At 42.5% G+C, this 12,059-nt stretch overlaps 1 pseudogene across 1 annotated transcript; it reads right to left on the bottom strand.

The window, feature by feature from the left end:
* Positions 1 to 98: 98 nt before the first annotated feature.
* Positions 99 to 10,738, bottom strand: LOC311429345 (zinc finger CCCH domain-containing protein 11A-like; annotated as a pseudogene). The gene is made up of 18 exons: positions 10,497 to 10,738; positions 9,935 to 10,112; positions 9,615 to 9,734; positions 8,712 to 8,835; positions 8,079 to 8,281; positions 7,318 to 7,437; positions 6,700 to 6,780; positions 6,295 to 6,405; positions 5,500 to 5,562; positions 5,132 to 5,233; positions 4,863 to 4,928; positions 3,852 to 4,343; positions 3,550 to 3,626; positions 2,830 to 2,859; positions 2,667 to 2,742; positions 1,858 to 2,027; positions 1,382 to 1,443; positions 99 to 837 (listed from the first exon to the last, which is right to left on the bottom strand). The product of its transcript is annotated as a zinc finger CCCH domain-containing protein 11A-like (transcript).
* Between the last annotated feature and the right edge of the window lie 1,321 nt (positions 10,739 to 12,059).

Here is a 12,059-nt window from a genome sequence, read left to right as displayed (position 1 = left end):
AGCAAGTTTGGTCCACAACACACTGCAATAACGATTCTGCTCCCTCCCACCCCTACAGCTTCATCATCTGACACGGGTACAGTCAAAACAATGGCATACACGAGTAAAAGTCAAGAGTTGACATAGTAACTCCAGGATTTGGCTATCAACTGTCCGAGAAATCAGAACACCGAAGCTTCACAATGTGCCCAACATCGAGTTGTGCCAAGGGCGGAGGAAGGAAGAAGCTTTACGTTTAAGCCTTCAGAGCATCGCTCCATCAGAAGATCGATTTGCAGCCACCATGGCGTGCCAATGGAGATCTTTCTGTGCCAAAAGAAGTGCTTTGTCCTCTCAATATCGAAGGTAACCACCTATAGTTACAGAACGGATGCACAAGACCTTAACTCTGACCAGCAGGGAAATTTAGGACAACTGAGCGCAGATCCTGCCAATTTCTACCACTTCGGACTGTGCTTTAAGTCTCATTGCAAAGCCTCAGTTAGAAAAAGGATCACCTCAGGGTATCTAACAAGAAGAACAGTTTTAATTTTTTTTTTTTTTTTAATTCTACCATAGGACTATGCAGTTCAACTGTCAATCATCTCGGAGAGTTCAAGGAGGAGGTCATCCTCGTCCTTCCCTGGGTCTAAGTCGATTTCGGCTTCCAGTCTGCCTCCTGAGATTTCCCAAAGTAGCTTCTCAAAATCTTCATCCGCAGATAAGGGCGCGTTCCCTGTGGAACTCAGCCGGCGTGTCCGTGCCTCTTCTAGCTGGGAAGAAGCTGAGGTCGAGGTCTCGAGATCCATCTCCATCTGCTCCTCAAATCTTTCCGGGCTTCCAAGACGCACTTCAGGTCTTGGGAGAGCAAGAAAGAACAATCAGGATATGCCATTTCTTAACGGGAAATCCCTTTCCTGCAAACCGGCTCTTAAAACTGTAGGCAAGCCCTCCTACGCTTCAATCTTACACAGGGATTGTTATCAATCAACCCAGGGCTACATTTAGAGCCCGATGCGTTACCAGGTACATTTTTCAGTCTGGGGGTTTATCTGTGAAGCCAGGGCACCTGGAGTTGAGGTGGCATTCTTGAGGACCAAAAGGCAGAGGACACTACTCATCATCTATCACCTCACGAGGAAGTAGAACTTCACCTCATCCTCGTTCAGGTATTCAGACAACCCAAGAAGTCACCGGAAAGCTGTGCTGACTTGCAGCATTTCAAGAAAGCCTAATTAAGCAATCCTGCTAGCTGCTAGAAAGTGGTTTCAGGTGACTTATTCCTTTGATGGATTTGGGCTTCAATTATCTCAGAACCCTCATTTTTTCCCACATGTGACAGAACTTATGTTTCCCTGGGGATATACACTGATTAAGAAAAAGAACAAGTTGGGGTTGTCACCTGTTTGGGGGATTTTCTTCAAGTCTGATGGCTGGGACGTGCTCCGGCACGTCTGAAACACCCTAGAAAGCAGCAAAACAGTATTTATGACACATGGGTAAAAGATTCCTTAATAGCTTTTTCCTCCACACTGCTTCTCCTCTGGCATTGCGGAGCCGTGGCCAAAATACAAAACCAAGGTGCTCCTGAAGAAAGTTCACATTCACCTGGAGGTTATTCATGATCTGGTGTCTTTTAAGAACATGGCATTAATGGACAAAATCCCCCACACCAGAGAAATCACAGCATCAGAGTACCGGTTAAAGAGTGCCATTCATCTCATAAATACAGAAGGGTTCTACAAGCATCCTGGAGACAGCTACTGGATTTCAAAGGAAACAGAAGGCCTGCAGAACGTTTGAGTTTTCCACCTTTTCAAATAGAGGAGGGTAGAAATTTAACAAGGGATCCATCGCTGCATTAGCCCCTGGCCTTACCATGGCTGCTTTTCTGGCTGGAGGTCCCATCATGTCAGCATCAAAGGCAGTCTGTAGTTCCACAGCTGCTATGGCAGAGGGATAACTCCCAGGTGCCTTACGTTTCAGTGCCTTCTTCTTGGGGAAAGTGACTTTCCCACGCGAAGGCTTCGCAGGTGTCATAAAGTTGGCTAGAGTAAAAGGAAGAGAGAACTGATACAGTCTTGCTCTGCCTCAGGAAAAATCCAGGTTCTCTTAATCATTTCCACAGTCCTTCTACACACTTAAATGCATTTGGCCAGCACAATTACACCGCCATTGCCTGCTTCTCAGGAATCTTTTCCACATAGGAAACTCTGTCTACCAACAATCCATACAAAGGAACAAAGAAACCGAAGAGCTACAGTAAATAATAATCCAGGACAAGGGAAACCTCAGACACATAGCAATCCTAAGTGCAAGCTAGGTTCACAAATATAGACGGCTTTTATATTTAAAGTCCTGCTCCCGCTAGGAAAGGAAAAAGCAGCAGTTATAGTAGGACAAGAGTGTATGCAACTGTTGTACCAGCTTCCTCTCCCTTGCAGTGATGTCCCACAGTTAAGTTGTTCTACAAAGTCCACATTTGTAGTGTCATTTTCTAGTCTCCCGTTCCTTACCTAACATCTGGCTGGCAGGAAAAGAAACAAACTAAGAAAAAGAAAGTACACCCTTCGCTTCGTAGCACTGCGTGGCAAAATGCACCCAGCCAGAGTTACAGCATGAGAATTGTCATCTTCTGTCTGTATTTCAGAAGACAACCTAAGTAACTCTTAACCTTCAACACTTACTTTTAGCTTCCTGGCCCTGAAATTGAGCTGCCACTTTCCCTGCTGGTTCAGTATTAAAGAAGCCAGCAGTAGATTTGACAGCAGCTTCCTCCTGCCGAAGCTTCTCTTGTTGTTTTCTCTGTTGCCACTTCTCCCACCGTCTCTCTTCAAAGCTCTTCTCTGGACATTTACGAATTCCACTCTGCTGAGTGGGCTAGAAGGAAAGAAAAGGAGTGCATGAATAGGACAAAAAAAAAAAAAAAAAAATCCGTGGAGATTTCGTTAAGAAAATCTGATCAGCAATCCCTCCAAAATGGTCTTGATGTGGAACAGCATATTAATATTGTTCAGGTTACTGTTGTGTTTTTTTTTCTCCATAAAATTCTGCCTGTAACAAGAGCCATGCTTTACTACGGACACAGTCTCACATATCTGCAATATCCACTATGGCAAGCTTCTTTAAACAGCTAGGGTGTTCTGCTGTACATCTATTTATCACATTCTTTTTAAGCAGCAGAAAGTCATACAAGTTCCCCTATACAGTATCCATTGACAGATTGATTTCCTTGAACACAGAACTCTGGCCTTCTGTATTAAATCCTTCATGTCTGACAGATCAAGTCAGTAAGAACAAAAAGAATTCCCTCCACGTTAACTGTGTAGATTTCAGCTGGTGCTAACAGGGTTTCTTTGTTGCTGTGGTATAAACAGACTGATTCCAAGTTTGAGGATTACAGAGCTGTCTGGAAATGCTGCTGGCGATAGGATTTAGACTGCACTGCAGCTCCTACCAGCTGCTGAAGGGTAAGAACACACTCAAGAGGGTGGCACACGGTGAGTAACAAAACTTGACAGAATTATCAGAAATTGTACGAATGGATGTGTGTCTTCACAGAGGACTCACCTGTACATCAGGTCCAGAGGAAAGTTTAGGAAAAGGCCGGTTCAATTCCACTGCCTTCTTTTCTTCTTTTTCAGGTGCTTTAAAAAAAGACAAAAAAAAGTGTTGTCAACGGCAGAAATAAAGAAAGCTGGGTACTTGTTTCCTTTGTGCATTTATTTCCTTGTGTCCCATGAGAGAGAGAGAGAGAAAGGCTACAATGTGCAAGCCATTCAGCATTTATCCATGAAGCAGATCCTGAGCAAACTGAACTTGCTCAATATGGGAAGCACCTCACTGGGGCAGGCATTAAAGCATCTTATTACCTGTTAGTTTTGTGCTCCATAAAGATTTCTGCTCTGCTGGGGCAGGTCCGGGTTGTGCTGAGGGAGCTGGCACATCTCCTTCACTCTGCTGCATCCGCAGAGCTTTCTCACGCTTTATTTCTTCCAAGGTTTTAACACGCACTTCTCCTTCCGGCTTGACTTTTCCTGCCGGCTCCTTCGCCTGCCCTTTGCTGGGCCCGGACAGAGCGAGCTGCTTCTTGGACTCACCCTGAATTTTGCTCTTGCTATGGCATTCTCCTGCTTTTTTCTTCTCTTCTACCAAGCGATTATTCTTTTTTTCGGACAAGGCTTCAGAGAAAGTTTGGATGCGACCTGCACGAGCAGCTCTTGCCCCTGCGCTGGAATCTTCAGTTTTACCATGCCCTTCAGCCTGGGCTTTGGCTTGAGTTTCGCGTCTCTGAAGAGCTTTCTCACGACGGATTTCCTCCAGTGTTTTCACATGGATCTCTCCCATCGGCTTGGCAGCCTTCCCTGTCATCATCAAGAAATGAGGAGAAGCACCAACATTTAAAGAGAGTCCAGCAATATTTTAAGTCTCCAAAATTTGTCAGAGCACTAAGGAAAACTCATCTTGAGCGTTCCCAATAATGCATCTTAGAACAATATCCTTAGAACAACATTCTCCTCCTCCTCTGAGCCACTTGTATTTTGAAGACCAGCCCTATCCAGAGAGAACTGCTACACAGAAATGCTGCTTTACTTTATTACTTTTTCAGACTGCATTTCAAATTCCTGCTCCTGGCAGTGGTTCTATTCTAATTGTACGTAACGGTTCACAGAAGCAGCTAAAAACCTCGACAAGGCACAAGTAGAAAATAAACACACACCTAGAGCCAGAGTTCTGATAGTGGCTGTCAGAAGAGCTTCAGCACTCAAGCAAGAGGCGTCAGTTCTTTGTTTTCGTTTAAATTAGTTTGTAGGGATGTATGAAAGCAGTCCAAGTTCGTGGAAAGGAAGGAGGAGAAAGCATATTTAATATCTAGCTGTTACCTCTCTCAGTACTGGTCTGCTTAGGAGGTAATCCCAGCCTGTCCTTCAGAGACTTGGGAACTCGAACTGCAAAACAGAAAAAGAACGAATTAGGGAGGCTGCATAATGTCAACTTCAGGTTCACATTTCAAAACAAGACAGGAAAGGTGACTTTGAATCCCAGTGATTACGACCTCAGCCAACATGCAAAAAGAAACATCACTGGAAAAGGACAAACAGAAAGACTAAATACGAAACCCAGGAATCCAATCCAGATGCCCGTTTAGTACCTGTCTCTCTCTTGGGTGCTTTGTCAGCATTTCCCGGAGCCTCTACCTTCTTCCCCAGCCTTTCAGCAAGGCTGCGCTTCACTGGAAGGCTGCTTACATCATCTTCAGAGAAAACAAGGAATATTGTAAGAACTTTTCTTTGCAGGAAGGTTTGAGAACAGTCAACAATAAGCTTCTCTTTTTCAAGCATATTTTCATAGAATTGCCTTTCAGCTGCTAAATGATTTATTTATTTATTTATTTGCCATTTCTGCAGTCAACACAGATCTCCACTGCAATGTATTTTCCTTTCATACATCACAAATACTCTTTAATGCAGTCATATATAGAAGGCAGCACCTACGTAACAGCTCATAAAAAGTTCTTACCCGCGGAGGCTTTCCGTTTTCCTTGTCTATCAGCAAGATCTACTCGAACCACAGGTTCCTCCCCTAAAACAAAAGGGAATTTTTTTTTCTATTTCACAGAAACCAGTAGCCAACAGAAATAGTATCCTGTTAGCCCATGTCCAAAAAACCCCAGTCAGACACTGTTTTGACAGCTAAACCACATAAACTCATATTTTAACTATAATTAACATGGAAAAAAAATATTAATAGTCTCAGTGCTTGCTTCAAATTCCAGCTGAGATAGTAGAAAGTGAATCTGAGTCTGCTTGACACCTATACTTTGTGCAGAACAAAGCTGCATAAGCAAGCAGAATATTCTTAGGTGCAAATGCTGAGAAATATTCCTTTCTAAGGTGAATGTCTACGAGTAAAAGTACTTCCACACTTTTTTCCCTTTAAAAGGCATTTGCACAGCTCTAAACAATTTATACACAAACTCCTGTCATACTGTGTCCACACCTGCCACTGTACGCCTCTTTAATGCTTCAGAAATTGCTTCTTATATAGCACTGGCTTCTACAGCTCGCTCTTCTCGTTACTCTTCTGGTTTTCAGTTACCCCCCTATTGGCATACTGACACTTTTTTTTTTCTCTCCTGCCACTGCACTTAACCTGAGCACCAAATCTTTCCAGTACAACCAGGGACTTTAAGCATAAAAGCACGTTTTGAACAGAAGGCAGCACCAGAAGGCTAACATGGGTGAATTGTTTTAATTATTGCTTAACCCTCCAGTTTAGGAGTAATGAAATCAAAACAAAAGCATTCATTATTACCTTTCTTGGAAGACACTGTCACAGTTCTCACCACTGTCCGGACATTTTCCTCTTCTGGAGCAGGAAAAATCATAGAATCAACGGGACGAAGAGAAGATCTTGAAGAACCTTCTGTTCAGAGCAACCAAAACGTAAGGAAGTTTACCCAACATAAAAAACTATCACAAAGAACAAAAAACTTTAAATGATTTGTTACTGTCAAAAATACAGCAAGCAGAGCATGTAAAGAAGAGAGGTGACTAATTTGCCTCTGGTTGCCCTTTGAACTCCCATTTAGAATACCAGCTGGCTGAGAATCAGGTTGCTTTATGCCCCCAGCTAAAAATGGAAGTCTGTCCCTCAAGCAGCTCCCAGTCACCATCACCTGCCGTGAACAGGATAAGAAAGTACGGAATATTAACTCACCACCGTGTCTCTTATTTTTTTCCTTCATCTTCTGCCATTTGATTTCCTCAAGTGTTTTTATTCCAAAATTCAGATTGCCCTCTGAAAACAGGAAACAGTTCATGAGACAGGCTTAGAGGCACTCACTGAGGACCACAGGTCCTCAGGCTTCTTAGCGCTCAGGAACTTTCTGAAGTATTTCGAATAAAGCCTGTCAACACTCCTCACAAGTGAAAGAGCCATAGAACCAATGGCATTTTGCCCCTCCTTTCATCCTTCAGGGTTCAAAATGTAGTTTTAATTTTAATCCATTTACACGATATTAGATCCACATTTTAATCCATTTACACGATATTAGATCCCTCTATCGTTAGATATGGCTTATCAACAGTGGTTGCAAGGCTGCACGTGCAGCCATTTAAACTCCATGCTGTGGCCCTGTTTTGTTCTCCAAAAGTAAAGAAAAGGAGTTCACCTTTCTGACCCAATGGGCACATGATGGTATTAATGGCAGAAATGAGATCATGGAAATAACCGACTCCATTCAGCACCCCTACATTTTGTTGTGTTTTTACACCACGCTGCTTTTGACTTAACTGTCAAGTTCTTCTGATTTATCCTACTAAGGTGCTGGCATACCTTGTTTAGTAGTAGTAGAACTGCCTTTCCGAGTGGAAATCACCCGTAATCCATTTTTGCCTTCCGCAGCTGGATGCTGGACGGGAGTTTTAGTTTCTTCTCCTTCCTCAGAAAGTTGGTCTGAAGGGGAAAAATCGATTCAGTTATGCATAGACCAGATTGGTCATGATTACGTAGCTCATGCAGTGACACTTCAGCCCATGGTTCATATAAAAAACTTTGTTGCTGTTTTGTTTTTTTTGTTTGTTTGTTTGTTTGTTTGTTTGTTTGTTTTTAAACAGCTACACTGACCTGATGAACTCCTAAGTAGAATACACTAGGACAAAACATCTAGGACTCTAGATTCTCTCTGCAGCTTTAACTACTACACAACACATTGCTCTTCAGACAGAAAAAAGAAATTTCCTTCCTAGTTTCACATAGAACTTTACACAAAAGACCAGCTAAAGCCAGGAGTGGTTCTAAGCTTTCCTCCAACGTTTCAGCTTCTGTCCACTGACTGCCAGACAAAGCCACCAGTGACCTGGCCAGACTGCCTGCCCTATCGCTAGTCAGACCTCAGGTCATCTGTGATTTATACATTCATTTACAGCACAGATTCCTTCCAAGAACCAAAGATTTAACACATTCATTTACAGCACAAATTCCTTCAAGAACCAAAGATTTAACACATTCATTTACAGCACAAATTCCTTCAAGAACCAAAGATTTACACAATCATTTACAGCACAAATTCCTTCCAAGAACCAAAACATGCTCACCATCATCATCTTCATCATCATCTGCAGCATTGATTACAACTGGAGGGTGTGTAGGGCTTGGGACATTTTCAGAGTTTTCCACTTTCGTCACCCCCTTAGCTGTGGAGAGGGATTTGACTGGACAGAAAGTTTGTTTTGCTGCAGTGACATCTGAGCCACTTTCAGATCATCGTCCGCGCACTCAGGCGGACTTGGCAGTGTAGCTAGAGGAAGACGAGGATCATCGGTAATATGGCAGTTTAAAACTTTGACCACAATGCAAAGAGATGGTAGCAAAGGCAGATAACCCGCACAGACAACGAATTCAGCATCTCCTTTTGCCCATCCCATCACTGCTTACACCGTGAACAATGATTTCCCTTCCAACAACACCACATCTCCCTACCACCCAGCAAAAGAGGAAACAACAGGAAGCAAACTGCAAGGCAAACATCACACTAAGCAAAGAGAAGCTGAGCACGAAAGCAGAAAACAAACACCAGCAGTACACTCGGTGCAGTACACCTATGACTGCAGACCTTTTCCTGCCCTCACAAATGAACAGTTACCTGACGCCCCCTACAGGATTGGCACCCACTAAGTACTACTCAAAATTAATTCTTCAGCGCTTAAAGAAAAAGGACCTAAACTCACTCTTGCTTGGTGGTAAGAATTGTCCATCGATGTAACGTCCCTTTGCATGATGAAAAGCACAGTTGGCTTTCTGACAGCCTCCCGGCTGGTTCTCCCAGTAGCAAGGAATCTCACTGCGCTTTTTCTAAAGACAGAAAGAAAGAAAAGCTCGTGATAACATGCACCTGAGGCTTGCAAAGAGATGCACAGCTCCAGATCGTGACAGCTGTCACAACACAGTGCTGAAACATCATTCCAAAGGTCAGTTTCTCAGTTAAGTGTAGTATTTCTGGGCATATTCACAAAGTTTGCATAAGCTGTAACCACTATGCACATTTAGTTTGGTCATCACTCAGTTTGAGAAGACAGGCACTCTCAGACATCAGTTGAGGGTGGCTTAAACTAATACACCTAGGATTATACTAGGATTATTCAGAGGGAAAAAGAACATCTGAAATTGCCTAGGCTAACCCTGTCTAGAACTACTTCTTGGACACTTAGTTCTGCTGCACCTTTAACTTTCCCCACTTCCTACCCCAGGCAGCTACAACAGCGTTATCTGAAGGACTGTGGGTCAGAAGACACCTGATAGTTCATTATCAAGCCTGCTCCCATGAGCATAGAACAGCCTGTTTATTACCCCCCTGCTCCAGCAGGTTTTAGCAGTCTATTTAACAGCTATTCTGCATCTCTTGAGAAAACTGTCAGCATCTAATAAAAAAAAATAAACAAATATCTTGCTAAGACATACCTAAGGCATTGATTTTATTTCCCTCTGCTTCCTCCCACCCCCTCTCTTGGTAACAGAAACCAGTATGATTTTGAAGCAAACAAATCTATCCTGCAAAAGCACAATCAGTACACCTACGGCACTGAAAAATGCTTTTGTGGATTTATTTTGAGAACACATTGTTAGGCACTCACGTCAATTTCCATGTGTCTGAATCGGCAGACATTCCTGAAACAACGACCCTCCTGCCACAGCTTGCAGACCGTCTCATTGCCCAGAGCAGCTTCGCAGTGGCGGTAGGCACATTTGTCTCCCTGGAACCAAAAGGAAACCAACAAGGAAAATAGAGTACAGCCTCAAAAATGGCCATGCTGCTGCCTAATGGTGCTACAACTGAATTCACAATCTATCTGGTTCTCAAGTTAACCAAAGACCAGTGTGCTTCCTCCTCCTAATCTACTCCTTCCTGAAAAAAAAAGGAAAAAAAAGCAAGGCAAAGGAAAACCAGCCATACCTTGGTACAGGTAGAATAGAAATAGAAGTAGCAATCGTCTCCTTGTTTAGACATGCCGACGAGTTCTGCTAACAAGCTCGGGTTCTCTCCACAGGGACTTCCTCTGCTCTTGGAGAGAGCTGTCTTCACCCTTGCTTGGGCTGAAAGTCTTCTACTGGCTTGTGATCGGTGAAATCTTCTTTTTAAAAGTAACCCGAAAGAAAGTAACAAGTGAAAAATAATGACGAACGGACATTTTTCCAGCTTTCTTCAGTTAATCAAATCAAGTTATCAGTCTCTCAAAGAGAGCAAAGCCTTGAAATCAGCTGTTACATGAACTAACTAAATATTAAAGTTCTGTAAAGCTGCCAGGAGCTTTGTCAGCAAGCGTTCTCTTCCACATCCTCAATAATATGACCTGGAGCACATCTGGAAGCCTGAAAACGGAGTCACTCCTTAAAAAACCACCTGATGATACATGCAAGTCAATAATCAACTATGGCTACAAATAACTTCTCTAGAACACAGTTAGGACGCATTAAACAGCACGTTCCAGGCCCTGTGGGTCTTTGATTTCACCTACCTGGACAACCTCAGCAAAGTTATCGATCTTCAAAGGCTTCCAGTTAACTGCTCCTGTAGGCCGAACCAAGACTGAATCCGTGAATTAATAATAAAGGGGTAGGAAGAATTTTCCTCCTCACTTTGCCAAGGGAACCTCTCATCCACAATTCAAACATAGGATGCGCTTTTAAACAGCTTATAACTAAGAGAGGAAGCAAGTCCATTTGAATGCTCTCTCAGACTGGATGCAGCCAGGGTTAGTTAGCTCTTCAAAAAAATAAAAAACAAAAACCAAAACAAAACAAAAACAAAAAAAACAGCGCATTTAGAGATGAACTCGTGATTCAAAGTGGCTGCAAAAATGAGGCTCCATCTTCCACAGCCGGACAATTTAACTTTTTTTTTTTTTTTTAATTTAAAATTCAGCATGTTCCAATCTCTGGTCTTCAAGATTTCTTCACCTATTAAGAAAACACAAAAACCTTTCCCCGTCTTTATTACCTGTACAGCAAAAAACATACCAGTGCATCTAAATCCACAGATGTGCATACGCATACACACATCTGTGTTTATACACACACGAGGAGGGAGTGAGAGAAAGTTAGCTAGAGCGACAGTGAAAATCAGAATTTTTGCCTTTTCGACACAGAGAGCGCGTAAAAATTCTCTCATTTTGAGGGAACTAGAAAAAAATGGAGGCTCTACAAAAGATTTTGATGAGTATGCCTTCGAGGCCGATGCTTTGTAACATGAGGGATCTGGGGGCCAGCACACAAATATGCATACGGATGTACATGCATACAGGATAAACATATCTATGCACACAAGCGTGCACAGTAGATGTTGTATGATCTCCATATCGAGAACAACTCGTAGCCCTGATCAGACACGTAGAGTTGCAATCAATTAACAGCAGCAAGACAGCAGATCAAGGGTACAGCAAGCTTTGAGAGGCAGGGGAATGCTCACTTTGCCAGTGGCATGGCTGCATGATACCAAGGATTTTGGATTACTTTGATTTTTTGGAAGCAATTTGGTTTTTCTTTCTGCGCCGTAGCAAATACCACAGGTTTGCCATCACGTGCTGTTCCCTAATCCATATATCCATCATCATCCATTGCTGCAGGATCATGAAAGGTTAGAGAAGACGACTTAGTTCCAATTTAACAGCCAATGAGTTTTCGATGAGCAGAGCTGCAACAGATTTTATTTCGCCACAAGCATTTTTTTTTCTTTTTTTCTGATATGAAGTCAGAAATTTTGATTTATTTTTTTTTAAAGACACTAAATGTCACAAAACCTGCAACCAGTTCAAATTAGAGTGATTCTGAATCCTTTCATTAAAACGCTGCACATTTCTGTGCAAATTATTTCTGACTCTTCTGGACAAAAGTGGATGAAATAGTTCTTACAAATTAATAATAAAAGGTTGGAAGCTTTTACTCACACAAACACTAGTGAATTTTCCAGGAAATATTGTTTTGGCAGGGAATTTTCCCAAATCTAAAATAAAGAGAGGAAAAGTTGGGTTCTCATATTAGTTACTGCTTTTGACTGCTGGACAAAGGGAATAAAAACAGTA

This window comes from Aythya ferina (genome assembly GCF_964211825.1).
Source record: "Aythya ferina genome assembly, contig: HAP1_SCAFFOLD_681, whole genome shotgun sequence".
NCBI classification, from domain to species: Eukaryota; Metazoa; Chordata; class Aves; order Anseriformes; family Anatidae; genus Aythya; species Aythya ferina.
The sequence above is the reverse complement of the archived record's forward strand: the minus strand, read 5'-3'. Positions and strand labels throughout refer to the sequence as shown.